The sequence below is a fragment of the Alligator mississippiensis genome, chromosome 2, assembly GCF_030867095.1.
Source record: "Alligator mississippiensis isolate rAllMis1 chromosome 2, rAllMis1, whole genome shotgun sequence".
NCBI lineage: Eukaryota > Metazoa > Chordata > Crocodylia > Alligatoridae > Alligator > Alligator mississippiensis.
In genome coordinates, this window is record NC_081825.1 from 83,598,735 (window position 1) to 83,616,318 (window position 17,584).

General features: G+C 39.8%; 1 protein-coding gene and 1 long non-coding RNA gene across 6 annotated transcripts in view; one reads left to right on the forward strand and one right to left on the reverse strand.

Annotated features, from left to right (window-relative positions):
* Nucleotides 1–17,584, reverse strand: part of PALLD (palladin, cytoskeletal associated protein) — a 198,236-nt gene that overhangs the window by 95,603 nt on the left and 85,049 nt on the right. The window lies entirely within an intron of this gene.
* The window catches only part of LOC109281631 (uncharacterized), a 115,501-nt gene continuing 100,667 nt past the window's right edge, over nt 2,751–17,584 (forward strand). For 3 of the 4 annotated variants that reach the window (XR_002088336.2, XR_009459799.1, XR_009459801.1), the window contains exon 1: nt 2,751–2,957. This is a non-coding gene — a long non-coding RNA (uncharacterized LOC109281631). The remainder of the gene's footprint in view (nt 2,958–17,584) is intronic. The other variant, XR_009459800.1, reaches the window with a different exon arrangement.

The following is a 17,584-nucleotide window of genomic DNA, read 5'->3' on the forward strand; positions in this document are numbered from 1 at the left end:
ATTGGAAGCACATAGGTAGCCTGAATATGAAACAGCCTGCTCTCCCAAACGAAATTCCTACTTTAAACAAAAAAGGAACTCTTAGGCTAAGACCAAACAGTCAAAAAGCTCAAGGTTGAATTGATTCAGTCTTTGCAGGTTAGTCTAAAATGCATAGATTGAACTGATAAGCAAGTAAACAAACATTCACTTTTGATTCCAGAAACGCAGCCACATACCTTCAGTGGCCCAGCCCAGAAGCCAGGAGGTGCTAAAGCTCACCTTCCTACTTGGCTACAGCAGACAGCTTGGGCCAAGGCTAGTCTACCCACCTTGTGATGGAGGGAAGTGGGGCAGGTTTGTGGAGAAGGTACAAAGCATCCTGGGATGCTGGGGACTGAGTGAACCTGAATCTGAAGGGGACCTGGGACATAAGTTCAATAAACTGATTTAACCTAAATCAGTTAAGTCTGATACAACTTCCATCCAGGTTTATTTTAAACCAGTTTTGGCCATTTTGAAAGTGGTTTATGTCCACTGAACTTCCGCTGTGTTACAGATTTGAACTGGTTTCTGATCACTTACACTGGTTTATGTATAATTTTTGTCCCTAGCCTTACTGTAACACATGCCACTTTCTGTATAACTCACCTTAGAGATAAAACTCACCTGTGTAACTGCCCTGAGGTGTAACTTGCCTCAACCTAGAGACATGCAGTTAACTGAACAAATTAAGAGTGGAGGACAATAAATGGAGTTCACTAACCATTGTTTTCTTAAATGAGTACACTTGTAAGGCCTGAAGAATTTTGGAACAGCTCTTCAAGAAAAGAAAAAGGTGCCATTTTATGGGTCTGGAAGACAAATTAAAAAAAATAGGGGCTGGTGTGGCTATCTTGAGAGACTTTCCCAGCTGTAATGCTACTTACATAAATGAGCACAGGCAGTGACAATGAACCTCAACCACGCAAAGCCCAAATGTGGGACAAAATATATGGCAAAGATGTAAAAGGGAGGGATACAAAAATAATTTATATAGCAAATGTAGATGCCGTGACATTTCTCCCTCTAGTGTAAATGACACTTTCCATCATCCAACTTCTATAATTCTTTGTTTCTGGTAATAAGACATTTCCAATAATAAAAGTGACGATTTCCTAATATATGTGGAATATTGCTACCTCTGGTACTAAAGAAAGGGAAACATGAAAAATGAATAAGTAAGTGAAGCACTTAATTTGTACCCCCACTACACTGGTGACAAGAATTATGTCAATGTGCTAGTAGTTATGACAGCAGAGGTCCTGGAATGACACAGCAAAGAATGAGACAGAATCAGGAAATAATTTCCATTGATCACTGGATAACAGCTAGCACTAGGAAGCTGATGGAAATTACTCTTTTAGTAAAGAGTACTCTTTTACTTTTAAAATGAAAACTCAACTAATACTTAAATCAGTTTGGATAGTTGAAGACTGTATTGTACGTATTACTGTAGTACTGTTCTCTGCACCAACCACTGTTTTCCCCCCTTATGCCCTCAAATGCTGCAAATAGCAGTGTTTCACTGAGAAACACAACGTTTTGAGATCCTTAGTGATGACATTTTCCATATAAATGAAAAACGGTATGACATTTTACAATGTGCAGTTTCTGATTAAGGTGATTAAGTCTAGCTATATTTCTTGAAATCTTTCAATCACGACTGTGTCTTCAAAAGATATGCTGTAACTCAAATCATGGATTTAAGGCAGAAATAACAGAGTAATAACCTGTTTTATGTAGGCGGGAATACTAAAATAAATATAAATTATACTTCTTCCCTTAAAAATCTATGAATCCTCCATTTGAAAAAAACTGAAGGTCAGTTCAAGATTATAAAACTAGTTGTAAATTGGCCCAACCAGTTTTAAACAGGCAACAATGGAAACTGTACCATGTCATAATTCCAATAGGTTAAACTCAAACAGAAATGTTAACAGTGCAGCAATCATACAGGAGTAGGGATGGGTATCTAAAGAGTTTGTCGGCATTCAAGGTGATACACACACAATTGGCTAGGAATACACTTAAGTCAAGAGCTTATTTCATTTCTCTCTCACATAAAAAAGCCATGCATGCACCATCACTGTAAGATGCGCAAAATCAGGCTAGCAATGCCTACAGCCTTCTCCCCCACACTGCTTTAACAACTACTTCCTCTCTAGAAAACTGATTCTCCTGTGCAGTACTGTACCTAAACGTCAAAATATTTGAATAGGGACAATTGGGAAGAGGATAAAGACACACTGAACTCACTGAAATGAACTGGAGTTGGAGTTCTTTTTGGAATGCTGCAGTCACAAAGTGATGTTTTGCTAAACCAAAAGGCATTAAAATGTCCTAAATGAATCAGCTGGTATTTGAATCAGCTGTATTCCTCCTCCTACGAATTCATAGGGCTATCTGAAGTAGGGGGTCTACTGAATTCGAGGCAGCTGCCAGCTGATTTAGAGTCCATATTGTGGGGCTAGCAACCATTTTCATGGGCCAAGAACAGCAGCCTCCCCGCCATGCCTCTGATTGGCTGAGGGGGCCCAGTGGCTCTGCCCCTCACTGCTGACAGGCTATGAGGGCTGTCCATCATATGGCCCTGCCCCTTGCTGCTGATTGGCTGTGAGGGCTGTCCATCATGAGGCTTACCTCTTGCCGCCAATTGGTGGAGAGGGGCAGGGTCATATGATGGACAGTCCTCATATCCAATCAGCTGTGAGGGGCAGGTGTGGCAGCCATCTTGCCATGTCAACAGCCCTTCTTCCCCCACTCTTGCCCTAGCAGGTTGCACAGCTGGGCTGCAGCAGCTGCAAGGACTGCTAGATCTGCAGAGGGAGCCAGCATTTTATTTTTGGTAAGATTTTTTTTTTCAGGGAGCTCATGCTTTTTCATGGAGCCCACCTGAAATTGCAGCTTCTGTGAAAAATTGCAAAGTCGCGATTTTGGTAAGTGCATGCTCATCGGAATATGTTGAAACTTACGAGTACAGGTAGCCTGCTCTAGGCAGCTTCTGCTGCAGGATTCTGAAAATGTACTGTAAAATGTGTTATTCTGTATCACTTCCTGTTGTTGTAATCCAAAGTGACAGAATCATTAGTCATTTTTTTTTAAGTATTGGAGAATCAATCATAGGCTTCTAAAGAGACAAAATATTTATGCATATAATAACTTAACACATTTCTACAGCACTTGGCCAGAACCAAAGATCTCCAAATGCTATGCATTTTGTATACAGGCAGTTATGCTATGTATACTAAGTATTTATGTAATATCCTTTATAATGAGGGAAAGCCAACTAGCTTCAGCCCAGGAATACAAATCATGATTTCAAGTGCCTGCTCTACTGGAATGTGATAAAAAAGAACTGTCAGAATAGCCTTTTTCTGGCTATTTGAAACAGTTTAAAAAAGAAAATTAAAAAAATTAAAAGTTGTTTTCCTTGGACAAGAGTTGCAACTTTTTATAAAATAGATAGGTGACCACCATTTAAAATAAATTGCTCAAGATTAAGCTGACACGCAGGAACATATATAGGCTGTGAAGCAAAGGCCAAGTGACTGATGCTACAGTCTTCTACGTTGAATTAACTACTTTACTTTTGGTAACAGCAGGAAAGACTTGGTCATAGAACTATTAAAATTAGATGATAGGACTTTGCTGCCACTACTATGGTGATGAGACCACAGAGAAAAGCCACCTGTGATTTTAGCTTTCTGAGGTACATATGCAGGGTCTTAGAGGGTTTGGATTCAATCACTATCACAAGAGGGAAAAGAATCACAGAACTTAAATAAAAGGAAAATCTCTGAAAGTTTCTTGATGGACATTTCTGCCATGTTTCAACTGGGAGGAAAGAAGAGAAAGTGGAGAGTGTTAGGTCCTACGCAATGGCTTGGTCACAAAGCAAGTGGATCATCAAGGTAGTGGGGACAGAAGAAGGACTGAGCCAAACACATCCCTGGGCAAGAATTAGGAAAAGCACGATGGAGCAACAGTGGTGTGGCCAAATCGGGCTTGCTGATTCCTTGTACATTCCCCTTCCCTCACTAACATCATTAGATCCCAGGAATGTCAACAGACTGCTTTCAACTGTTTAAACTCTGGATATTCCTCACGGTCTGCTTCTCCAAAATGTCTCCTGCTCCTTAGCTGCCAACAGTGTAACATGCTGTTTATGTCATGGAAAGCCACAATAGTATAATTTGGGGGGGGCGGGGGGGGAAGAGGAAGGGGTTAGAAGTGACCAGGACACCAACCCTGTTGGACGGGGGTATAAAAATAGCAGCAGCTATGCTGTTGGCCTGACTGCCACCACTGCTGGCAGTATAGCTCCTAATGCTGCCCCGTGTACCTCTGCCAATGAGAGCTCTTCAGTGTCCAATTTGCCATCTCTTTCATTAGTGGCTTGTTTAGATGGGGGATGTTAGACTACCACAATTTCTACCAAAGGGACTACTCCATTAGCTCAGTTGGTAGAGGCCTGAGTTTTGTTACTGTTGTAGCCGTGTTGGTCTAAGGACATAGGCAGGCAAGGTTCTTTGGGTAGATGTGATCTCTTTTATTAGACCAACTGAGTAGTTGGAAAAAAGTTACTAAAGACTCAATTTCACCCTTCCTAATACTGAAGGTAGGATTACAATATGTAGTCTTTTCAGTTTATTTCTCTCCTCAGTTTCTCTCCCTCTCGTATTGTCCCTCTTTATGCCTGTCCTACTCCCATCTTCTTTCTTGCATTTGCTCACTCTTTCCAGCTATTTCCCCTCATCCACCACTCTTAAATTCCACTATATTTACTTTGAGTGACTATATAAAGGCAATTGTGTTATAGTCTGCATCAATCAGCATTCCAGGACCAGAAGAGAAACCACACTGCAGCTATCTTGCTATAGATTAGTCTATTTGTCTTCAAAGTATCCTTTTTGTTTCTTTTTTACTGTTGGTTAAAAAAATAAAATAAAATAATAAAAAAACAACTTTAGTGCTCTTAAGCAGTGGAACTCAAAAAACATTAACAAGCTTCTCAAAACCCCCCTAAGATGGGCAGGCGTACTTAGGTGACTCCGTCATAATTTCTGATTGAGACAGGAATATAAGCCCCAAATCTCAATTCCTATGTTCTGGCACTAATCAGTGCACTTTGCTCCCTGTTTTAACACCCATCATATGGCATGCATGTTATACAATTCAATTAGTTATAAAGAAGCTGCTTGTTCTGAGTCAAACTTCATCCCCTGTACATCACAAATTTAAAAACATTTCCCAGTAGATCAGATCAGATAAAGGAGAAACTTCTTTCCTTTCATCAGGAAGCAATGTTAATGGTTTATTGTAAAAATGGCTGCAAATTTGTTGTAAACTAGAACAAGCCTGCAGGACAATATTTTAATGTTACTGCTAGTGTCCATAGCCATTCAGTTTTTTAGCTTTGGAGGGCCTCTGTCTGGATCAGATCTCCTTTTCCATCTGAATAAAGATTTACTGTATAGCCTCTTGTATGTCTTAGGGCTCCTACAGTGTGTGTTTAGGGATGTTAGGGGAAAGATTAATGTATCTGTAACTTTTCATAGGTAGTATGTAGTTTTCAGCTCAAATAATTTATTGTAAATGCCAAATAAGCACCAAGCAAAGTTAAAATGCCCCTGGGAATGGATTGGCACAATTCAAAAATCTGTATCTGGTCGAAAAACAGCTCTAGCTCATTTTTGATATCCAGGAACATTTTCTAACTAACTTCACTTTTAGAATTACAATATTTTCAATTAGGCTATTTTAGGGGTTTGGTTAAATTATTAAAAAGGAGCAATGTACAGTCATCCTCTCTCCCCACTGAAATGCTCCCCATGTCCCTCCACAAAAGTTTAAATTTTTCAGTGGTATCAATATCTTTATATATGAAATCAGTTTAACTTTATTTTTGTTTTAACTGAGAATTAGTAGTACAGCACTTCACAATTTTCCATAACCTCTGCAATTTCACCATGATCTTTTTGACAGTGGAGGACAAATAACTTGTCTTTTTTTGGATGGCTGTTTTTTCAAAAACAGAGATTTACAAAGAGATCTCAAAAACAAGAGAAAGTGTGACAAATCCAGCTTGAGTTCTTTAGCTTTGCTGACAGAGGATTAAAGGAGGGTAAGGACAGATTCTTGAGTACTTCATTCCCTGCATTTGCCATCCCTCCTATTAAAAAAGAAAGTGGTTTCCGGCATAAGTACTTATTCCTTTCCCCCAAGCTTTCTTAAAACCTCAGAACTGCTTCTATTCTGAAATACTCCAGCTCTCACTTCCTTATTTGGTTGCTGGAACTGTTCTTTGTCTTGTTCAAACATTCTGGTAAAGCTGCACGCCTCCCCTCCATCCACATGCCCTCCCCCAGTTCTATATACAGAGTCTGGCTTCAGCAGGTCACCCTGACTCAGCCTCCTTTGTAGTTCACTAACCAATCACACATCAGTTATGCCCATTTAAGGAGTACCTTTCCTTTTGGATATCATCAAGGCAACAGGGAGTTTTCAGCTGTTTGGAAAGTTTGTTCTCTGCATACACTGAAGTCAGCACAAAACAGGGATTTCACAATTTTTTTTTTTTTTTTTTTTACTCAGAAACCAAGAATTGCTGCAGAACATTTGCACATGTTTAAAAAGCCCCTCATTGTAGTGTGGAAACTAGTCTTGAATTTTTTCTATCTTAACCGTGTACTTTTTTTAAATGAATAAAAAAATGTTACTAATCTGTAGCCTTAGGTGAGAATTAAATGCAAGATAGAAATGGGAAATCAAACTCTAGATTTTTGATTTAAAATACTCAGAATAAAAAGTTTGTGAACACTGTACTCCGGGACTGAAATAAATCAGGATTTAAGTTTGTAGTCATTAAAAGATTTACTTGTTTATGTAAAGAACAACTCTGATAGGTAATGCTATCTGAGAAAAAAGAAAGCAGTGACCAAAATGTTATACTAGATCAGGGGTGTCAAACTCACCCTGCCCCCAGCTGGATCCAAACCATGGGTCTCCTTATAGGTTAGATCGGGAGGTGGTTATTCCAGCCATCACTCATCTTCCCTCTCCAGATCTGGTGGCAAGCCCCACTTTTGTTTGACCTATCCCTCTTTTCCCTGCTCCCTCTACTAGTCCCATGGGTCAAACAACACAGCTCCATGGGCTGCATCTGTAGCCTCAGCCCCAGAAACTGTATTCTAAGAAATAATTCCTCTCTACTAAATGCTGGATTAGATAAATTGGCTGAGAATTTCATTCTTCTTATTCTTGCTTCTAACCAGATTTACATAGTGCTAACAGCATGATAGCTAAATAAAAGTTTAATAGGAAGAAGTGGTACATTGTAAATTCTACCATGCCAGCTGCATGACAGAGAATGGTGGGGAAGCAGCCAGCTAGTAAAAGAGTTTAGGTGAACACAAGTCTTGCTAGCCCCACACAATTTGTTCAGGTACTTTCTTTTTTCTGAGTGGAATATCAAGAACGATGGGCCTTTGGCTCCGTCTACAAATACACATGAAGGGATTCTTCCATGATGAAAACACGCTTAAGTTTTTTTCCTAAAATGAAATATAGAATTAGTATTTTGTATTATGCAGGTAGGCTTGTGTGTGTGATATATATGCTACACATTCTACTAAATGCAAGCTGAAACAAATCATCCAAATGCGTATGTTCAAGAAAAGTATCTAGTTTGCTAGCTTTTCAAGAGCCATGATTCCTCAGCAGGGAATACCTTATATTATTTTGCAATTCACAAATGGTAAAGATCATGTTAAACAGGGCCTTGGATAATAGCATTCCAGAGAATCTAACCATCTTGTAAACCACTACATCTTGTGAAAAAGTGAAGAAATGTTTAACTAGCTCCATATTTTCAAGGGCAAAATAAGGAACAAAATATAAGGAGGTAGAATCACATTAGGAAGTCAGTAGGCAAATTCTTAGTTCTCAGTAAGGTTCCCTTGATATCAAGTTAAGCAAAGAGGGGCTAGAGAAAATTCTTCCACTTCGGGCAGTTCCTGGAGAACGAAAGTTAGGTGCTGAATGACCAGAGGAGCAACATACTGGGCTAAAGGAGACTGAGCAATATGGCCAGCACAAATTGAAAGCTCTGCTGCCTGAAAGATCAGTCAGGGCAAACAGAAAGGTGATTTGGGGCATGTCTATCCCACCTGGGGAGCAGAGGAGGAAATGCTGCAGTGAACTACGGCAAAACATCTATGCACAATATAGCCCCAAATGACTGTAAAGTCATCGTAGAACAGCATTGGACATATACCAACAAGAACATCCAAGACGGAGAGCTCATGGGGACCTCCAACTGGTGCTCTAAAGCAACTATGTTACATCCGCTTTGCAGTTTAACATGCAAAGGACTGAATGCTATATGTTTCACTGCTGTGTTCCTTTGCTTGGGTCAGAGGCAGATTAGACCAGCTCTAAGAGCCATTTTCTCACACCTCTTCCTGCCTACCTCATTCCTGCCCCCCACCCCCAAGTCAGTGTCATGCCAAGCATTTTTTTAGTAAAACTGAAGATCTGGCCCTATGATTTATATCATATTTCTGTTTCCTGTTGTTACTTTGTAAGGACCCTCCCCTAAAAAAGGGGAAAGTAAAGGAATAGCTGAGTTAGAGTAATACAGACTGCATTATAGTTTACATAACCTATTTATGTGCACTTAATGTTTTGTCTCCCCTGGAAGAAAGCCATTGGAAAGTCTGTAGCAAAAGGAAAATAAGATAAGATTATTTACCTATGTAATAAAACATTTAACTAGTATCATTTGGTTTTTTTGGTTTTGTTTTTAGAAAACAAATCACACATTTATATTGCCCCCTTTTTAAGACATTTCAAATAAAATAACCATGAGTGACAAACAATCCCTAGATCAATCCAAAATAAAACGTGGAGTGAATTCATAAGCAACAATCCATACATTATACAAATTACCCGTTGATAATTCAGCAGAATGACATTTTGTCATCAGTTACTAATTAGGAATAGAATGAGCTAGCTATGACAACTTCAGATTATCACATTTCACTCTCTTCATTAGTACAGGCTAGTAGAGCAACAGCAGTAATCTATTTAAGTGTATTTCCATCATCTCAACCAGGTGTTCAGATTGCTGGCATATATCTCATTGTTGGCTCTGTGGACACTTTACTGTTTATTCCATGTCACCTGGCAGCCTCATTTCTGAATGGAATAAATGACATCATAATGGATATCAAGCAGACAAAAAAGCACATGCTCTGAATTTGAGGTAATGTATTTTATTTTTTGCTGTTATATGTCATAATACTTCACACATACACAACCCATTATTATTCTGCCATTCTTCCCTCCCATCAAGAATCAAGCAATTGCTGTCTGCAGTATATTCTATTGGGGAGGTTTTACAATTAGTAGTACCTTTACCACAACCAAACACTGGAGTTACTGGAGACTCATTTACCAAATCAAAAGGAACATACATACTCCTATTGAAGTGACTCCCTGGGGCATATGATATCTTTAATCCTGTCTTGTCTCCGATACACAGCAGGGTTGAACTGAGTTACTTGGTTCAACAATGTTCAGTGGATGACCATATTGGCATGAAGTCTAAGAGAAATTAAGACTTGGTATAACTAGCTACAAGTCAATTAAGTCTAAGGAATTTATTCTGCCTTTGCAAGAACTTCCTCCTCACCCCCCAATGGGAATTTAACCCATGTGTAATGAGGTTAGGCATGTGTCTGTCTAAATGGCTGAATCAGGAGATTGCTATACTCCTGATGTGATGTAGCTATATAAAACTTTCAACTATATCATTCTTTTGGGAAGATTGGGAATTATCTCCCAGATGTCTGAAAGTCACCATGCACCAGATGGATTGGAGAAACAATTCCAAACCCCTCTCAAGCCTTTCTTTTGATCAGAAATGCATTGAGAGTGATTTTTAAAAATGCATTTTCCTGAATACTCTCATTGTTCGTCCCATGGCTGTGACTAGATTACAAAAAGTTATCTTAGTTGCAATGTTTCTGCAAGTAAAGAGTCCTTGTTCCCAAGCCAACTCCTTACCTCAGTTTATAGGTGGGGCTGCCAGTTTGTTCACATACAGTTTAATCCATCACACCTCCTTTCTCAATATAGCCATTGTCTCTCAAAGTAACCACCCCATTATATACAGTAACTCAGTAGATCCAATTAGATAAAGAAACTTAGCAATGCATTACTCAAAGGCTTGTTGGCAATAACACCTGAAATGCTGCCTGCAGCAACTGTGTACTGTGAAATATACTTAAATATATCTGTGACAGAGTGTGTTCATGCTATGCTGACTGATTCAAGTTTTATAGCACAGCTTTGTGTGGCATATAAATAACAGGTTCCAAAGGGACACACTGACATGGTGCCAGGATGGATTATCTCATTAAACAGAAGTAGTTATATCCCATCAATCTGAAAATGTCATGTGATAATACAGGACCACCAATCAAATCTAAAGCACTGGCACTAATAATTTTGGCCCAATATTAGGAAACATTACATATAAATAACCACAAAAATGCCTACTATTATTATTAAGGAGAAAAAATCAGGGCAACACAGCAGGCATCACTTCTGCAAATTAGAACTGTATTTCTGTGCCATGATGTCCAGAAATACAGAAGGAGCAATATATTATAAGCATTACTATACCAGCTAGTAATGTATGATCAGACCATGGACAATCACATGGCTCTAAACACAAGTGGCCTGTCATGATGTATATATACAATGAGTCACACAAGTGTAAGACAAACTGTACACAGATGCTTTCTTCAACATCATAGAAAAACTTTGTTTCTCCCTGACATGTGGTTCCCCAAATGGCCCTTAGTACTTTTTTGAACATTTCTGGTACTATTGGACTAGTTAATTTTCTTCTTGATTAGAATCAGGTTATGGGAATTCAATTCAGGGCTTATTTCAGCATTCTGGGAATGCATGTAGAGAAAAAGTCATTGTCCATGTTGCTGTGCATAAAGGGAATTTAAAGTTTAGGGTGTGGAGTTCCCAAGAAAATTTCCTGACAGTCTCCCAAAATAGGCAGTGAATCTAGTTTGAAAAAGGGCAGAAGAAATTCCAGGTCACCACTAGCATTTTGATTCAAAAAGAGAGAAACCTGCACTGATTTTGCTTGAAAGTGTGCATAGTTGCTGACATTCCAAAATGGAGTTAGTGACAGCAAAACACTGGGAGACTACCTGCTTTGGTGACCTGCCAAACAGCTTTACAGCCTTTAATTTACTATGCTGTGGTATATTAAATATATGCGTCCACAAACACACACATGTGTATGTTTACAGACATACAATGTGGGATTATGATTCACTTGAAAATGAACCTCCAATTGCTTTTAACACCTAGTATTAGAAAAGAGTTCATTACACAGAAAATGTAGATAAGCCCCATGTTCCCTGTTGACAGTTACAAAACATCCCTTATAGATCTCTACTGAAGCTTTCCTGGAGACTAGATTTATAACTCTAATATACACTAGACTACAACACAGCAACCATCAGATTTTTATTTTGCACCAATTTCTATTCAATCAGCATAATCTATACTAGCTAATAAATTCCTTTGCCTACCCAGACAGTGGCCATATTGGAGACGCATTCAATTAGTCCTGATCTACTGTGTAGACTGAAAATATCTATATACAGCATAGCTGTCCATCCAACTGGTGGCCTGCAGGCTACCGCAGCCTCATCCCACAGCTGTACACTGGGAGAGGGCCTAGGGCTGATGGTAGGGGAAGGAAGGTTGGGTCACAGGCTACCTGTATAGCCTATGTGATGGCTGAGGGGCTGCGTGTTGCCTGTGCGGCCATGTAGCGGGGGGGGCATGTACTGCCAGTACTGCCCATGCAGCTCCAGAGGGGCACTCTTGGGGTGCACACTGCTGGTACTTCCCACACAATGGAAAAAGGGTGGTAGCATATGGCTACATATGCAGCATATAGCTGGTGTGGTACATAAGCCCTGGCTGTGGGGAAGTGGAACAGCCTTGGTATAGAGCACAAATGCATATGGAGAAACCAAATTTCCAACCAAAATAATATAATTGAGACTAGTTAAGGGGACCTTGGTGCAAGTTTTCCCAGAGGTTTCATGGAAGGATGAGAGCCATAGACTACAAAAGTTCTTGCTATACATGGACTGGCTGGCCAGGTAGGTAACCAAATGGGAGGCAGATAAAGAATAATATCTTCCTCATTAAAGCTCAGCTCAGTAGCTGTGGGTGACAAAAATGTTTGGATGTTTTACTTAAGAAAGATGAACTGGTATCACATAACAACTCTTAATTTAACTTCATAAAGTATATCTGAATTAAACCAAAAGAAGGTACAGAGACGGATTGTTTTGTTATTATTTTCCTTTTGCCACTTCAAGCTGAGTTGGCTGGAGGTGGGAAAGGCAGCTTTGTATCATTACATACATGTGCCTACATTTTATAATAGAATATTGAACATTCAGGTATGATTGTGAGGAATTTTAATATGGAGTAATTACCATGCCATTTTTCAAAGACAGTTATTTTTCACTATTAATTTGAAGCCATTTGTGAACAGATCTATAACCAGGTTGAAAAAAAAAAAAGATCATTGCCACATGCTGATTAAAAGAAATGATGCTTTTCTAGTATGTGAAGGGACCTGGAAATATCTATATCTATTTCAATTAGGATACTTTTGAAGCAGACTCTCTCTCTCTCTCTTTCTCTGTTTGGTCAATAATATTTCAACACTATGGATCACTATATTGTTTGAGATGAATTCTCATTTAATCCTAACGCATGCTTTTCTGATTACAAAGCCACATAAGTAACATGATTCTTGTGAGTTTGAATGAAAACCATGTGCGTTATGACAAAAAGTACTGCCAGAAATTCAGTGCAGAAAGGCTAAAAATAATCCCCAAACCATACCTGGGGAAAACCTGGAAAGTAGTAATTCTGAAGTAGAGGCATAATAGCAAATTTTGCGTTGGAGGAGGAAGGCAGGGGAGGAATGCTGAGTGCTAGAAAGCCAGAGGGAAAGGCAAGGTGGTCAGTTTTACTTGCCTTTGGGGACTCAAAGACTGTGGATGCTGCTGCAACAGAATAGGACTGTTACCACTTGGTTGCTGTCGTGCAGTATGGACTTCTGTTGTTGGGCAAAGGCTTCTTGGGGAGAGGGGGAGCCGGCCACTCACCCACCCCAAGTAATGCTAGTGTTCTGAAATACATTGCAGTAATGGGTGGTAGTGAGCCATACATTAGACATAGATTTACAATGGTAGCCAAAGAGAAAGCTAGTATAATATACATCAGTGCACATGGACCTTACCTCATGAAGAGAAATAGGAATGCTCTCTATGTATGTGGTGCAAATGCCCCTTCAATACTGTATTCAATTCTGGAAACTTATTTATGAAAAAAAAATGTCAAAATGGGCAGAACTTGCAGAAAAGCAATATCATCAGGAAGTAGGAAAGGCTGACTTGCAAGACAGCTTAAGAGATAAATATGTAGTGCACTATGGATCAGTAAATTGTTTGAGAAGAGACCAGAAAAATGAAGATATAACCACCTAATATTACTTGAAGTATGTAAACTGTAGGGAAGGAGAAGAACTATATAGGGTAGTAAAAAAAAAAACTGTAGAGAGAAATAGTGAGATGAAATTTAAAAAATGTTGAATATTAGGAAAAAGTCTCTAACATAAGCACATATTAGACTGTAATAGTTTGCTGAGGAAAGCAGTAGAATCTCTAGAAACAAAAATTTAAAACTAGAATGAAAATGACTGCCTGAATGAACTAACTTACCTCTTCTGTATCCTGTCCTCTAGGTCTGGGTGCACTAGTAAAATTCTCTCTAGTAGGTTAGGAGAAATACCTTTTCACCTTGATTGCTCACAGTCGGTGTATAGCTTTTTTTGGAATTTAAGAGATCAAAAATTAATGTGAAGCAAGTCAAAACAAAACAATTTTGCAAAGCCTTTTAGGAACCATATTTCTTCAGCCCAGATATTTAACATTAAACAAATGACTGATTGCCATGGTCAGCAGCAGCAACTTCAAAAAAATTAACTAGTCCTGTGCTTAAGATACCATATTGAGAATTCAGAACTATTCTAGACAACTGAGACTCAAGGGAAACACTTCTTTGTTATATTTACGTTCTCTGGGGAGCTCATGAGAAACAGCTTGAAACATACTGTAAGTGATATACTACACAGGAAATGTGGAGGATGACTAGACTTCTTGGGAAAGACCCAACTGAACACTGGTGGCAAAGCATTGGTTTTGAAAAAAAAAGAGAATGTAAGTTATTATTATCCATATTACATCCTATAACACAGAAGTATCAATCTTTTGTTCATCTTTTCTCCTTATTCAGTGTCTCATTAACTTCAGTGCTGCATAATGTATAAGATTCATAGGTACCATCTAATACTTCAGAGCTCCTTCAGACTTCCCACATATTTTCTTAAGAATAATGTTGCACAAAAGAATGTCACTGGTTTATCCAAAGAACCTTGTTTACCAGAAATGTGATATCTTTTATTAGACCAACTAAATAGTTGGAAAAATTGTTCTTTGCATGCTTTCGGGTACTAACATGCTTCTTCGCACAGAGGGAGAGTCTGCAGTTGTTTTGTGCTCTCTTGGATGATACACCTGGTTTCTGGTGACATGTATATAGGACAACCGTAGTGACATGGTAGCGTAACCACTGTGGGGTTGACTGTTTTTCTGCAAACCACATCATTCAAGACACGGATCATAGGGGCACAGTAGTAATTCTTAGACTCACAGACTCAGGGCACGCCTACACATTCATTAATGAGGTTTACTACTGCAAATTTAGTTTAGTACCTCGAATATGAAGTACTAGATAAAGGTGCAGTAGCAAAGGTGATTTTTTTTTGTGATGCTTAATGCGCAGTAGACTAATTCTACTGCGCATTAGCATGGTTTTTGCCATGACACTCTAGTGCGCAACTGAACAGTCCATTGTGCCTTAAGATGTCTTGTGTAGATGCACTATAGGAAGGGACCTCTAGTCCCATCTTCTGCCCAAAGGCAGGATTTCCTATTCTTAAGCCCAGAGGCAACCCGAGCAGCGTGCAGGGTCCAGGGCAAATCAGCCTATGTGGGGCCCCACCCCTGGATGCGAGAAAGCTGGTGGTGGATTCAGTGGTGTGGGGGGAGGGATGTCAAGTGGCTGGATGTGAAGTCAGCAGGAGCGTGGAGTTGTCTCAGCCACTGTGCCCGGCTCTGCGGGGCCCCCCAAAGTGTAGTCGCCACGATTCACCCCTCCTCCCCAGGGATGGCCCTGCTTAAGCCACCCCAGAGAGATGTCTGTCTCCTAGAAAACTTCCTCCAAATATAGAAATTCTACAACTTCCCTGGGTAGACTTTTTATTTTCCTACTCTTTATACAGTTTGAAATTTTTTCTGAAATTTTATCTTAATCTGCTTCGCATCAGTTTAGATCCATTGCCACATGTCCTGACTGCTGTGTTGCAGGAGAACAACAATTGTTTATTTTCTTGGCTAGGGACAGACATTACACATAAGTCAGTTTAAGTGATCAGAAATTGGTTTAAACCTGTAACAGAACAGATGTTCAGTGCACATAAACCAGTTTGAAAATGGCCAAAACTGGTATAAAATAAACCTGATCAAATATAGGATCAGACTGATTTGGGTCAAACCGGTTTATTCAATGTCTGTCCCAGACCCCTTCCTGGTTTAAGTTAAACCACAGTCCCCCAGCATCCCAGATGCTTTGCAACCCTGGATAGGGCTTTGCTCTAGCCTAGCAGGGCTGGCCCCTCCCCTCTGCTCCCTAGACATTGCTCCAGCAGAGACTGCAGATACACCAGCGTCTGCCTAGCTTCCCCTTGCTCCCCCCATCCCCTCTCACCACTCCATGCTTAAGCAGGGATTTCACCTGTCCTTTCTGCCCTACCTCTCAGCATTAGATAGCATAGCACATGCTGGCTATGGTCTGTGCTGTGGGAGACAGGACAAAGGCAGACAGGACAGTGTCAGCTGAGGGCTTTTTGGAGCTAATCAACAGGTAGCTGGTAATGTTTCCCCAGTTCCTTCCTTGGAAAAAGCTGTTTAAGAAAAGCTTGAACTAATGGGAGAGGCTGTTGTTTTGTTGACAGGATGATAAATGCTAACAACTCCCTGTGTAATTCCCTGCTGTGTAACTAAATGCTCTTTTACCAATAGCAAGGGGGAGGGGGGAACTACTCCCTAATCAGAGCATCCTGCCAGGGTGTGGGCCCCCCCCTGCAGCTCAACACTGTAGAAGGGAAGGGAGGGCTGCTCTAGCACCTCCTGGCTTCTAGCCTGAGCCACTGCAGGCATGTGCCTGCATTTCTTCAGTCCAAAGAAAATGTCTGTCCAGTTACAAACTGGTTCAGCTTAGCCAGGTTAGACTAACCTGCAAAGATTGAATCAATTCAGGCTCAGGCTTTTTGAATACCTGTACCTAGCCCTTATGGCATTTTTTCAAATATGTGAAAACTGTTATAACACTTTAACCTCCTTTTGCCAAACTAATATATCTTTAGCCATTCCTAATAAAGCTTGTTTTCCAACCCCTTCATCATCTTGATCACTCACCTTTAGATCCTCTCCGGGTTCTCTATTTCCTTCTTATAGTAAGGTACCCAAGACAGGAAGTAGCACTCCAGTTCAGGCCTACCAGGGCTGAGCATACTGATACTACCACTTCCTCTATCTTGCATACACACTTTTCTTAATGCATCCCCAAAACTGCATTTGCTTTTCTTGTGGCTGCATGATATTGCTAACTCATGTTGTTTGTGACTGTTTGTTTTTCTCTAACAATTCTTCTACTTTGATGCTGAGTCTTAAGTCATAGAATTGTAGAAAAATACCACCAACACAGTTATCTCACATTCTTTTTTTTATGTATTTGTCTTCTCTTCCCAGTGTGCAGCACAATATATGTGTCTTCATTGAATGTCATTTTGTTGTCTCTTGCCCAGTTCTCCAATTTATCCAGATTCTTTTGAATTTTTATTTTATCCTCCAAAGTGTTTGTGGTCCCTTCCAGTTTTGCGTTATCTTCAGATATGATCAGAATACTCTCTATCCCTGCATCCAAGTGAAGTTAGATGGGAATTAGGCAGCATGGGGTGGGTAAACATTTTAACTGAATTGTTTCTGGTCATGATCAGAAGCCTTGGTTTGGACATCCAGGGAACTTTGCAGTCCAAAATGGAGGGGTCTTATGTGTTTTGTGGCTGCTGGCATAGGGCCACTTTGAATCATTCTTTGGGACTTATGCAGCTAAAATCCCTACAATTATGTACCAAAGGAATTGCTTTGAATCCTGTCTGAAGCCTCATTTGTCAGAATTTGTGCAAATCTGAGTAAGCATTTTTATAGATCAGAATAGGAGTCTGTTTCTAGCTGGGAAGAAACACCATTGAAGACGCACATTTTTCATTAGCATATTTATGCAAGCTCTATGACCAAAACAGGAGTATTAAGAACAA